Source organism: Anomaloglossus baeobatrachus, chromosome 5, assembly GCF_048569485.1.
Source record: "Anomaloglossus baeobatrachus isolate aAnoBae1 chromosome 5, aAnoBae1.hap1, whole genome shotgun sequence".
NCBI classification, from domain to species: domain Eukaryota; kingdom Metazoa; phylum Chordata; class Amphibia; order Anura; family Aromobatidae; genus Anomaloglossus; species Anomaloglossus baeobatrachus.
Genome location: NC_134357.1, coordinates 413,258,911 through 413,272,219, shown reverse-complemented (window position 1 = coordinate 413,272,219; position 13,309 = coordinate 413,258,911). Strand labels below are relative to the sequence as shown.

General features: G+C 48.8%; 1 protein-coding gene across 1 annotated transcript in view; it reads left to right on the top strand.

The window, feature by feature from the left end:
• The first annotated feature begins 1,162 nt into the window (after nucleotides 1-1,162).
• GJC1 (gap junction protein gamma 1) overlaps nucleotides 1,163-13,309 on the top strand; it is a 113,333-nt gene continuing 101,186 nt past the window's right edge. Inside the window, exon 1 of the mRNA XM_075350252.1 lies at nucleotides 1,163-1,289. The gene's annotated coding sequence lies outside the window, so the exon portion shown is untranslated. The remainder of the gene's footprint in view (nucleotides 1,290-13,309) is intronic.

Below are 13,309 nucleotides of genomic sequence, written 5' to 3'. Positions count from 1 at the left end.
CTTAACAGGGGGGACCCCATGTCGTTTTTTGGGGGAAAATAATGAATTTGTGGCTAAAAACAAGGCTAAACACCCCTTTAGTGCCACATGAAAGGCACTAAAAGGTGCAAGATTACAAAATGCTAAGGAGTAGGACATTATATATGTCTTTCTCATCTATCTATCATCTATTTACTATATATGAATTGATTCCTCTATCGATTCCTCTATCTATTAATAATAATATTTATTCATTTATATAGCGCTATTAATTCCATAGCACTTTACATACATTGGCATTAATATTATTAATAATCTATCTATCTATCTTTCTATTTATCCAGCTATCTATCTTTCTAGCTTTTGACTATATGTAACCCTCCTTCCATTTTTTTTGCGTTCCTCAAAAAAACGAAAGGCACATTGATGGCACACGGATGCTTATGTGGACAAACAGGGCCATTTTTTGTGGATAAATATAGTAATAAAAATGTGAACAAGTCTCTCCAGCTTCAAAAAAATCATGGCCATATCAAATATTTTTTATGAACGAGGGAAAAAAAAGTTCCATATTTTTACGGCTTGTCCTGGAATTTCTGGGCAATTGGCGGCCCTGGCTCATGGTTGGGGTTCTGCATTAGGGTAGATTAGGGGTCATGGCTGGGTTCTGTAGTTGGTTGGGTTAATAGTTGGGTTCTTTATGCGTTTTAGGGGGTCTATATTTACTTTTGGGTATCATGAAGGGGGCCATATATACTATTTGTGACTGAAATGCGGTATTTTGAGGTATGGCCCGTATAAAGGTAGAAAATATTTCTGTTTCTCTTTCAGTACTCTCCATGATTTTTCTTCTCAACACTTTACAAGTAATATGGCAACAGCTCTCATTTGATATGGATGGCGACTCTTGGTGAGGTAGAGATGTCCATTTAAAAAAGGCAAACTGAGACAATATTTCCTGTCAGACTTAAAGCTACAGCCACTGCACTGTAAGTGAGGTATTGAGTCATGACTTTACTGTTTCTTACAATGACGTCGAGTGAGAGAACACCACAGGGGCGGCACACAACTACAAGACGCATTCTGATTGGAGGACAGAACAAAGGGCGGGAAATCTCAGCAGGAGGCAGTGAGGGTGGTGAGGCGGGGACCGGGCGTGTCCGGGGAGGAGCGGGCTGACGAGAGGTGTCACTTCTGTCTCCGCGGCCGGAGCTGAAGAAATGAGCCCGGGAGAGCCTCGGCGCTGGGGTTCCGACATTCTCTGGGACAAACGGTCCCATGGACGTCGCCGGTGACTGGAACCAACCTGAGTGAGTAGCGGGACCCCGCATTGTTACTTTCCCGAGTTGTTACACACCAGTCTCTGAGCAACGAGCAATGTCTCCCGCAGCGCAGAGACCAGCGCCGTGCAGTATAGAGACTCACACCGGAGAGTACAGAGACTCGCACCACACACTCTGCAGCCCAGGGACTCACACCGGACAGTACAGGGACCCGCACCGTGCAGTATAGAGACTCACACCGGAGAGTACAGAGACTCGCACCACACACTGTGCAGCCCAGGGACTCACACCGGACAGTACAGGGACCAGCACCGTGCAGTATAGAGACTCACACCGGAGAGTACAGAGACTCGCACCACACACTGTGCAGCCCAGGGACTCACACCGGACAGTACAGGGACCAGCACCGTGCAGTATAGAGACTCACACCGGAGAGTACAGGGACCCGCACCACACACTGTGCAGCCCAGGGACTCACACCGGACAGTACAGGGACCAGCACCGTGCAGTATAGAGACTCACACCGGAGAGCACAGAGACTCGCACCACACACTGTGCAGCCCAGGGACTCACACCGGACAGTACAGGGACCAGCACCGTGCAGTATAGAGACTCACACCGGAGAGTACAGGGACCCGCACCGTGCAGTATAGAGACTCACACCGGAGAGTACAGAGACTCGCACCACACACTGTGCAGCCCAGGGACTCACACCGGACAGTACAGGGACCAGCACCGTGCAGTATAGAGACTCACACCGGAGAGCACAGGGACCAGCACCACACTGTGCAGCCCAGGGACTCAGTACAGGGACTCACACCGTGCAGTGCAGGGACTAAGTTTAGGGACTCACACCGTGTAGTGCGGGGTGGTCGTGCCCTGCACTGCACTGAGGACCCCCATAACTCCAGACTGCAGACACAATACTCTGTTTTTTATTTATATATATATAAATATATAATATATATATATATATATATATAATCATATACAGGGCTCTTGGGTGACAGAGGGACCCTGCATCCTACATATACTATCCTAACAAGTCTGTTCTCTATTGCGATAGTCTAGTAGCATTTTATATATTGTACTATTTTACATAGTATTACACATATAATGACATTACTGTATTATTTTATGTTTTTATTATTTTTTTATTATGACATCTTACATACATTTTATATAATCTCCTATGGATATTTTCTATAGTGTCATATATTGGAATTACTTCTATTGTATTTTTCCAATGTATCCTGTATATTGTCATCTTTTATTCACTATTTAGTTATCCCATACAGTCAGTCTGCTTTGTATTCTTTTTTTCAATATATGTATGTATATATATGTTCAGATTTTTATATTATTTTTATTATTAATTAACATAGCACCATTTGTTCTATTATATATCATTATTCTATATCATATATACAGTGGGTATAGTATTTCATATAGTGCAATATTGTACATTTATATAGTGTATATTGTGATATTTCACATATTGTATATACGACAGTATGATGAATCACATAGAGCACCTATACATGGTGTCTCATTTATGATTAATTTTTGTATTGTTTTTTTTTATAAATTTAACTTTTATTAACATTATCAATAACACAGGAAACACCGTATTGTACAGAGTAGTATTGTTTTTTTCTAATATATATATATATAACAGTTGTTTTTTCTATACTATCCTATGCTGCAATATTTAAATATTTAAGATTTGATACTACAGTATTTCGATGAGTATCTGTTATACTTTGGTATTACAGTCTCACATCATGATATTCTATATTCACAAATTGCATCTTCATTGGCTTTCTCATTTTTTTTAGGATAATAATGCTGTGTCCAGATATTAGTTTTTAAAGTATAGTTAATTATTAGGTCACATATCAGTGATCATTTGTCCCTCTATATATCATTTTGATGTGTAGCTTTTTGGGTTTGTGATATTATTTTCAGAATACTTTTGGTATAGTGTTAATTTTACTGTGTGTTTTTCAATAGATTTTTCAATAGACTTGCTTATAAAATGCAGAATGAAAATATCATGGCAATTTTCAAAAGCATTTCAAGGAAACCTGTCAGGTACTGGGTGCATATTGCTAATCCCTGCCTAACTGTCCCTGTATATACTAGCATAGATAAAGAGATCTTTAGAAAAAGTATTTCTAAAGATCTATTATCTTATGCTAATGAGCGAGGGCACTAGTCCCATTGCCAGTCGCACCCAATATCATGTTAGTACGCATCTGTTGGGGTGCTACCATGCTAATGAATACGCAGTGTCACAGGATGGTCTCACTCACCTCTCCGCCGCCATTGCGTTGAAGGGGGATTTTGTCTCAATGCGCATGACCCCGGAGTATGGGTCATGCTCACAACTTCAGTTTGAAGCCAGGACACGTTCACCCGGCTTCATAGTGCACATGACCGACACTACGGGATCATGCGCACTAAGCTGAAATTCCCCATCGGATGCGATGGCGGCTGAGAGGTGAGTGAGATCATCCTGTGACGCTGCATTTTCATTAGCATGATAGCATGTCCACAGGGGCGTACTAACATGCTAATGGGGGCGACTGGTAAGGGAACTAACGCCCAGGGGGCTAGTCCCCTCACTCATTAGAATATAATAAACGATCTTTAGAAATACTTTTTCTAAAGATCTCTTTATGTATGCTAGTGTATACAGGGACGGTTAGGTAGGGATTAGCAATATGCACCCAGAACTGCTTGTTGTTCTGGGTGCTTATTGCACCTGACAGGTTCACTTTAAAGTCAATGGAAAAAAAAGTAACTATTTTTTTTCTGTAAACCAATAGTTCACGGGAAAATAAGAAAGTTAGATTTTTCTGATATGGCCTCATTCAAATGTAAGTGTTGCACGTACGTGTTGTATCCATTTTTTTTTTCTTTACAGATGCCACGAGTACCAATTATTAGAGATGAGCAGACTCAAACTTTAAAGTTCGGTGTTCGTTCTGAACACAGACTTTACAAAAAAATCAGTGTTCAAGCTTGGAGTTCAGATGCTTTACGTATGTTGACCTCTTGATCAAGCATCGCTGTGCTCGGGTACGCTCGGTGCTCATGTGCCGCCCCTGCAGCGGATCGAAAGGCTAGGATCTGGGGTGATGATTACTCGTGGCTCGAGGGTCTCCGGACCTGGGGGGCTAGGGGCCACACTCAAATGAAGAAGGGGATTATTTACAGGGGATTGGTATAGTTCTTGATGCCACCCATGGTGTACGGTAATTGGGAGTACCGCCGCTGCCGTGGGGAGTACCCGGGGAGATGGAGTGGGGCAGCAAGATGACGTTACCCTCCACGGGTAGGGGAAGGCCCCGGGACTCTGGATGGTGATACGGGGTGTAGTACATTGGGAGCGTAGGTTCGCTGGTCGCAGGGGTCAATCAGGTACTCAGCAATAAAGCAGACGCTGACAACAGGGTAAACCAAGTCTCTGACTGCCGCTGTCTCCTGAGGGGAGCTCGCCTGGGTCCCGTCCCCTGCAGCACTGCCTGGTGGTCTGTGACCTGCCTCCTGGCACAAATTTAGAGTGTCCTTTGTGGCCCGTCAGCTTGGAGCTTTCCGGGCCCTGCTCCCCACTATGGCTAAGTGAAGGAGCCTGCTCTCAGGGGCTCACGCTTGGGATTTCAGTGGGCCGCTTGTTTGGGAAAGCCCTATCCCCCTCGTTGCGCTAGTGCCCCCGATCTCTGAGCTTCGTGGGGACAGTCCATAAAGGCCCTGTCCTCCGCAGGTTAATTGCCGGGTCGCCTGAAGCTTCTCGCTGACCTAGGGTCCATGTACCCCGATGTGCCTTCGGTCCCGGACCGGTGATTAGGCCCAGGCTGCTGACTGTCCTCCAAGACAGGTCCCAGGCACCTAGCCTCAATCCCCTGCGACCGGGGTCCGACTCCTCTAGGTCCAGACCACCGTCTGCGAACTAGTCTGTTTCTCCCCTGGGAGCTACAACTCCCAGCTTCCTCAAAGCTCCTCACAGCTCGAGGGCTACCACTCAACTGAACTGACACCTCCCATCTCCCTGTCTGACCCCTAGGTGGGCGAACTTATTCCGTCTATCTCCAGCCCCCTATTATTTCATTAAGGCCGGGGCCACATGGGATCTAATGCGGTCCTCGCATGACATTCGGCTCACGCTGGCAGCATAGCAGGAGCCGAGTGTCACTGCGACTGAGGCCTCAGCTGCGGGGGATGGGCCGGCACTGAGGAGGGGCGGGCAAGTACTGAGGAGGGGCAGGAGGTGCTGCGGAGGGGAGGGAGGGATTTATCTCCCTCTCTCCTCCGTAGCCGGCTATTGCCATTGTCGCACTGCACTCGCGGTACACCGGTGTACTGCGAGTGCAGTGCGATCTTTCTCTCGCCCCATAGACTTGAATGGGTGCGAGAGAAAGAATCTTGGATTACAATCGCAGCATGCTGCAATTGTTTTCTCGGTCCGATTGGGGCCGAGAAAATAATCGCTCACGGGTGCTGGGACATAGGTTAATATTGGTCCGAGTGGAATGCGATGTTTTATCGCATTCCACTCTGTCCGATTTTCATGCCGTGTGGCTTAGGCCTTACAGCTCTGATTTCATAGAGCCAGAAAATATTGGCGATAGATGTAAAACAAGTAGGTGGGGAGGTGCACTTAAATGTTTGGCCCCGCCATGATGCACTGAGCATCTATACTTGCTTTGAACAGTCATTCTGTGCCGACACTCGCTGTAAGTAACACCATTGAAAAAAATGGGAAGGATTTATTAACTTGTTAAATGCATTTTAAAGACTTTCTGCACCTTTGCCTAAAAGGTGCTATACCTTGTGCCCAAAAATGCACCAGTGTTGTGGTGCACGTTTCTTGGACAAAGGAAGACATCTAAAGAGTGGAGTTAACTTAGACTAAATAGCCCTATAAAATGTCAGATTTAGCATGAAGAACTTTAAAAAGTTTGACGCATATATGTGTAATGTTTAATAATACAACCGATGTACTGCGCGTGCGAGTAAGAGCTTTTGCTGATACTAGAACCACAAGCCCTTATGCTCCCTTAGGCCCCCTTCACACGTCCGTGTCTCCGGTACGTGTTAGGTACGTTTCCGTATGTACCGGAGACACGGACACACGAACTCCAATTTTATTCAATGTATGGAGTTACACGTGCGTTTTTGCATAAGGTGCGTGTGTCCGTGTGTGTGATACGTTTGTCCGTAGAACACGGATGCATGTCCGTTTTCTGCACGGAACACGCACCCAATGAAAGTCTATGGGTCCGTGAGCACACGTACGTGACACGGATGCATCTCCGTATGGTCCGTGTACATTTTGTGCTTTTTTGAAGCGATGTCGGTCAATCCTTTTTTTCTGTGTATGTCAGTCAATCTCCCTCAGTCCGTCGGTCGGTCTCTCTCTCTCTCTCTCTGTCTGTCTTGTCTGTCCCTCTCTGTCTGTCGGTCAGTCTCCCCCCTCTCTCATACTCATCGTTCCCCGATCACTGCCGCGGCGCTGTACAGCTGTTAAAAAAACTCCGGCGGCTCTTACTATTTTGAAAACGCCGGCCGCTCATTATTCAATCTCGTATTCCCTGCTTTCCCCGCCCACTTGCACCTATGATTGGTTGCAGTGAGACACGCCCCACGCTGAGTGAAAGCTGTCTCACTGCAACCAATCACAGCTGCCGGTGGGCGTGTCAATATCGAGCAGTAAAAAAAATAAATAATTAAAAAAACCGACGTGCGATTCCCCCCAATTTTGATACCATCCAGAGTAAAGCCAAACGGCTGAAGGCTGGTATTCTCAGGATGGGGAGCTCCACTTTATGGGGAGCCCCCCAGCCTAACAATATCAGCCAGCAGCCGCCCGGAATTGCCGCATCCATTAGATGCGACAGTCCCGGGACTGTACCCGGCTCATCCCGATTTGCCCTGGTGCGTTAGCAATCGGTGTAATAAGGAGTTAATGGCAGCAGCCCATAGCTGCCACTAAGTCCAAGATTAATCATGACAGGTGTCTCCCCGAGATACCTTCCATGATTAACCTGTAAGTTAAAGAAAATAAGCACACACAACGAAAAATCCTTTATTTGAAATAATAAACAAAAAAACCCCCTCTTTTACCACTTTATTAAGCTCGAAAACCCCTCTAGCTCCGGCGTAATCCACGGAGGTCCTGCGACGCTCTCAGCTCTGCTACATGAAGGTGACAGGAGCTGCAGTAAAACACCGCCGCTCCTGTCAGCTCCACGCAGCAACTGAGGTGAGTAGCGCGATCAGCGATGATGTCACTCAGGTTACTCGCGGCCACCACTGGATCCTCCAACTGTGACAGCAAGTCGCCCGAGTGACATTGATGAAGTCACAGGTGAGTTGCGGTCACGGGTGGAGGATCCAGCTAGCCGCGGGTAACCTGAGTGACAGCAGCGCTAATCGCGCTGCTCACTTCAGTCACTCAGGGGATTAGCGGTCACCGGTGAGTCCTTCACGGGTGACCGCTAATCAGGACGCGACACAGACAGAGCCGCGGGATGACAATGAAGTCGGGTGAACCTTACCCGAGTTCATTCTCATCGCACAACGCTGTCTGTCTGCTGTCAGCGGGCATATAGCAACGTCATTGTGCATCACACACGGAACATTTCACACGGACATTACACTTACGTATCTCACGCAGACACGGACATTCCACACGCACACATGGCTAGCATACACAATTACACGGATGTCACACGTACCAGAAAAACGGACAAAAAAAATGGAACACTGACCCGAAAAACGGCACGTAAGACACGCACGTGTTTTTCACGGACGTGTGAAGGGGGCCTTAGGCTGGGGTCAGACAGGCATATAATACAGTCTGTATATGGACTGCAATATCTGACCATGGATCTCCCGAGCCAAAATTATATCCTCATAGACACACATACATTTGGGTCGAGAGACTCGCAGCCTCTCTGGGAATGCAGTCCGTATAAAGACTGTGACATATGACTGTGAAGACGGTCTTAGGCTCTTTTCGCACGTGTTTCATTGATCATTCCCCGCATATGCCTAGAAAGCTTGCAAAAAATACATCTACTATACTTTTATACACCTGATGAGAGCTAAAATAGCGTCCAGTATACGTCAGGCATACTTTTTTTTTTTTGTTCTTTACTGATGTAGTGCTAGTCCGGCCATACTGTTCCACATGTCAAGGCTATGTGAGGACAGCAGTCATGATTAACATTTGCAGATCAGTTTTAAGAACATCCAAATTATCTGTCCGGGGAAATAGATTTTCATAAATCACCCCCAAATTTTTAACAAAGACGTACCAATTGTTGCTCCAACATTTATCTATTGTATTAGCAATTCTCAAACATAACAGGAGAAAAGAAAGACACCAAAGTGTTTTTTTTTAATTTGTTTTTTTATTCTACCGGAACTCAAGTAGATGCTTAGGATACTCTCAGGCTGGGTAGGCTCTTAGTTATTGGGCCCTCCCCAGCCTAAAAATAGCAGACCGCAGCCGCCCCAGAAGTGGTGCATCCATTAGATGCTCCACTACTGGCACTTCGCCTCGGCTCTTCCCATTGCCAAGGTGCTATGGCAAACGGGGTAATAAATGGGGTGTATGTCAGCTGTGAATTGGATGGGAAGGAGCATGACTTGGTATTTAGAACGCTAATTCAGTTTGAATAGACTGTGGCCTCCATTAGCCGAGCCCCTGAGGTGTAAGATCAACAGAAATCCTACCAATGATCCCATATTGGAAACAGCACTACATAAGGAATTCATATAGGGGTGTAGTGAGTATTTGCTAACATAGTTTTCGGTCGATATATTCAGAGCCCCTAAGGTTCCAGAACAGCAGAAACACCCCCAAAGTGACCCCATTGTAAAAAATGTCACCTCTGTTGCTGCAGTGACTATTTTGTAGCATCCACACCATGCTCTTTTTCTGGAGGAGAATTACAAATATGCCAGTTTACTGCCTATACATTGTGCCCCCATATATTGTAGCGCCCACATACATTATGCCCAACTTGTGTTTCTGGACACACGCACCCCGTAAATTGTAAACTGTTGTCTTCCCACTATCATAATGGCACACGCATGGCCGCTTACTGCAGTTTAAGCACAGGAGGCTCAGAAGAAGGGGGTATTTAGATTTGGGAGCGCAGACATCAATGGATTTTATTCGGGTGTGGGAGCCATATCGCTTTTCCAAAGTCTTTGTTCTGTGTAATGTGGGACCCTCCAATATTTCCAGTGACAGATGACAAACCTGAGTGGGAACTGGGTTTGTGTGGGTTAGGCTATGTGCGCACTAGACCGTTTTACCCGCGGATTTGCCGCGGAAATTTCTTGAGAAAGATTAGAAATCTTTCTGCAGACATTTCCCAGCAAAACCTATGTGTAAAAAAAAAAATAGCTGTGCGCACGCTGCGGATTTTTCTCAAGAAACTTTCTTGAGAAAATGAGCATGTCCATGATTACCTGCGGAATACCCCCGGAATTTCTATACTTGCATGTGTCAGGAACAACTTGCGGAAAATCCGCGGTGAAATCGCGGTAAAATCGCGGCTAATCCGCGGTAAAAACACATGCGTTTTTACCGCGGATTTGGTGCGTTTTTTTTTCCCGCAGGTGCGGGAATCTTCAACTCCCAGAATGTCTCTCAAGAAAGTTTCTTGAGAAAAAGGACATTTCTAGTGCGCACATAGCCTTAGGGTTTTATTAGTAAGATTTTGGGGTAGAGAACATTTTTTGATCGCTTTGAGTATAAGGCTGGGATCATATTTCTGCATTGTGCACTGAGCACTTACGTCAGGGTTTCCGTGTAAGTCCCCCAAGAATGTGATTCAGACGAAACCCCTGACGGAACCACTCACTCTGATGAGGCAGATGGAAACACCTTGGATTCCATTTGGCGTCTCTTTCGCTGGTGTCCATCGTTTTAGGCGTGCACAGAGCTGTGGTCATCCACATTTATGCTCTAAAAAGGTGCCTAAAGTGATGGGACATTGTCAGGCCGGAACAGAGACCAGATTGAGTCCAAAGTGTCTCCATCTTCCTCAGTATAGTAAGTGGCTCCAACTGGGTTTTTTTTGGGATTTAGGCCGGCTTCTCACTTGCGATTTTCTCGCAGTAGTGCAATGTGAGAAATTCTCGCATTGCACTAGGACACATGTTAATCAATGAGGCAGCTCCCATCTGCTATTTTTTTCTCAGTCCAAATCTGAGTGAGAAAAAAATCGCAGCATGCTGCGTTTTGGTGAGTTTCTCGCACGAGTCTCTCCAATGCAAGTATATGGGTGCATACGGACCATCCTAGTGACATGCGTTTTTCACAATAGATTTCACGCATGTAGCAGAGAACAATGTAAATGCTTCTGTAGATAACATTACATGAGTAGCAGCTGCTGAGGGTAAAAACTGATTGCACACTGACAGCATACTGAGAGCACACTGATGACTAGTGAACTAAAATCGGCCGACTTTTTTTCCTGCTACTCGGACCGATTTTACACGCATAAATGTGATTCCAGCCTTACACGTAAACTCCGACATTCAGCGGAGAGCGCAGGATAAAGCCAAGCCGAATTCCGATTTTTGAGAGGTAGAATTAAGAAGTAAACAGTAGTACAGGAATCAGAAATAGTTATTATTTTTATTTTTGCGTGGTTTATATATATATATATATATATAATATATATAATTGCCTTATTCTGTCTGTCTGTCTGTCTTGCTCCAAAATTGTGTCCTTACGGTGACAAACAGCGGATTGGCTGCTGGGCTCGCCATGGCCCCGCCCCCCCCGCACGGATTGCCCGCTCGCCTCAGTTCCGCCCCCTCGCACGGATTGGCCTCTCGCCCCGGCCCCCTGCACGCATTGGCAACTCGGCCACGCCCTGCCCCCCTCACGCACTGCACGCTCGCTCTGGCCCCGCCCCCCGCACGCATTCCCCGAACCGACTCCCTGCAGCGGCGGAACACACACGCACACACATAAGAACAGACACACACATCAGATCACACTCACTCTCACACACACCTCACACACACATCAGATCGCATCCACACACTCACAACATCCCGTGATATCGCTTGCTTCTCGGCGGCGATACTGTGCGTGCAGTGACCTTCCAGGACCTGCCGGAGGATCACATGGCCGGAAGCATGTAGTATCTCCGGATGTTGTGATTGTGTGAGCGCGTATGTGCGATATCGTCAGTGTGTGTGTGCGTGTATGCGATCGGATGTGTGTGAGTGTGTTCTGATGTGTGAGTGTGTGTGTGTGAGTGTATGCGATCGGATCTGTGAGTGTCGGCAGAGGAGCACGGCGTGCAGCACAGCTGCTGGGACCGCCCACCGGTGGGCACAGGGAGAAGTGGGGTGTATGTGTGAGTGTATGCGATCAGATGTGTGCATGTATACTGTCTGATGTGTGACTGTGGAGCACGATGGGGGGTGCACAGCATGGGGGATGGAGCACGATGGGGAGTGCGCAGCATGGGGGATGGAGCACGATGGGGGGGTGCGCAGCATGGGGGATGGAGCACGATGGGGCGTGCGCAGCATGGGGGATGGAGCACGATGGGGCGTGCGCAGCATGGGGGATGGAGCACGATGGGGCGTGCGCAGCATGGGGGATGGAGCACAATGTGGAGTGCGCAGCATGGGGGATGGAGCACGATGGGGGGTGCGCAGCATGGGGGATGGAGCACGATGGGGGGTGCGCAGCATGGGGGATGGAGCACGATGGGGAGTGCGCAGCATGGGGGATGGAGCACGATGGGGGGTGCGCAGCATGGGGGATGGAGCACGATGGGGGGTGCGCAGCATGGGGGATGGAGCACGATGTGGAGTGCGCAGCATGGGGGATGGAGCACGATGGGGGGTGCGCAGCATGGGGGATGGAGCACGATGGGGAGTGCGCAGCATGGGGGATGGAGCACGATGGGGAGTGCGCAGCATGGGGGATGGAGCACGATGGGGAGTGCGCAGCATGGGGGATGGAGCACGATGGGGAGTGCGCAGCATGGGGGATGGAGCACGATGGGGAGTGCGCAGCATGGGGGATGGAGCACGATGGGGAGTGCGCAGCATGGGGGATGGAGCACGATCGGGAATGCGCAGCATGGGGGATGGAGCACGATGGGGAGTGTGCAGCATGGGGGATGGAGCACAATGGGGAGTGCGCAGCATGGGGGATGGAGCACGATGGGGGGTGCGCAGCATGGGGGATGGAACACGATGGGGGTTGCGCAGCATGGGGGATGGAGCATGTTTGGGAGTGCGCAGCATGGGGGATGGAGCACGATGGGGAGTGCGCAGCATGGGGGATGGAGCACGATGGGGAGTGCGCAGCATGGGGGATGGAGCACGATGGGGAGTGCGCAGCATGGGGGATGGAGCACGATGGGGAGTGCGCAGCATGGGGGATGGAGCACGATGGGGAGTGCGCAGCATGGGGGATGGAGCACGATGGGGAGTGCGCAGCATGGGGGATGGAGCACGATGGGGAGTGCGCAGCATGGGGGATGGAGCACGATGGGGAGTGCGCAGCATGGGGGATGGAGCACGATCGGGAATGCGCAGCATGGGGGATGGAGCACGATGGGGAGTGTGCAGCATGGGGGATGGAGCACAATGGGGAGTGCGCAGCATGGGGGATGGAGCACGATGGGGGGTGCGCAGCATGGGGGATGGAACACGATGGGGGGTGCGCAACATGGGGGATGGAGCATGTTTGGGAGTGCGCAGCATGGGGGATAGAGCACGATGGGGAGTGCGCAGCATGGGGGATTGAGCACGAAGGGGAGTGCGCAGCATGGGGGATGGAGCACGATGGGGAGTGCGCAGCATGGGGGATGGAGCACGATCGGGAATGCGCAGCATGGGGGATGGAGCACGATGGGGAGTGTGCAGCATGGGGGATGGAGCACAATGGGGAGTGCGCAGCATGGGGGATGGAGCACGATGGGGGGTGCGCAGCATGGGGGATGGAACACGATGGGGGGTGCGCAGCATGGGGGATGGAGCATGTTTGG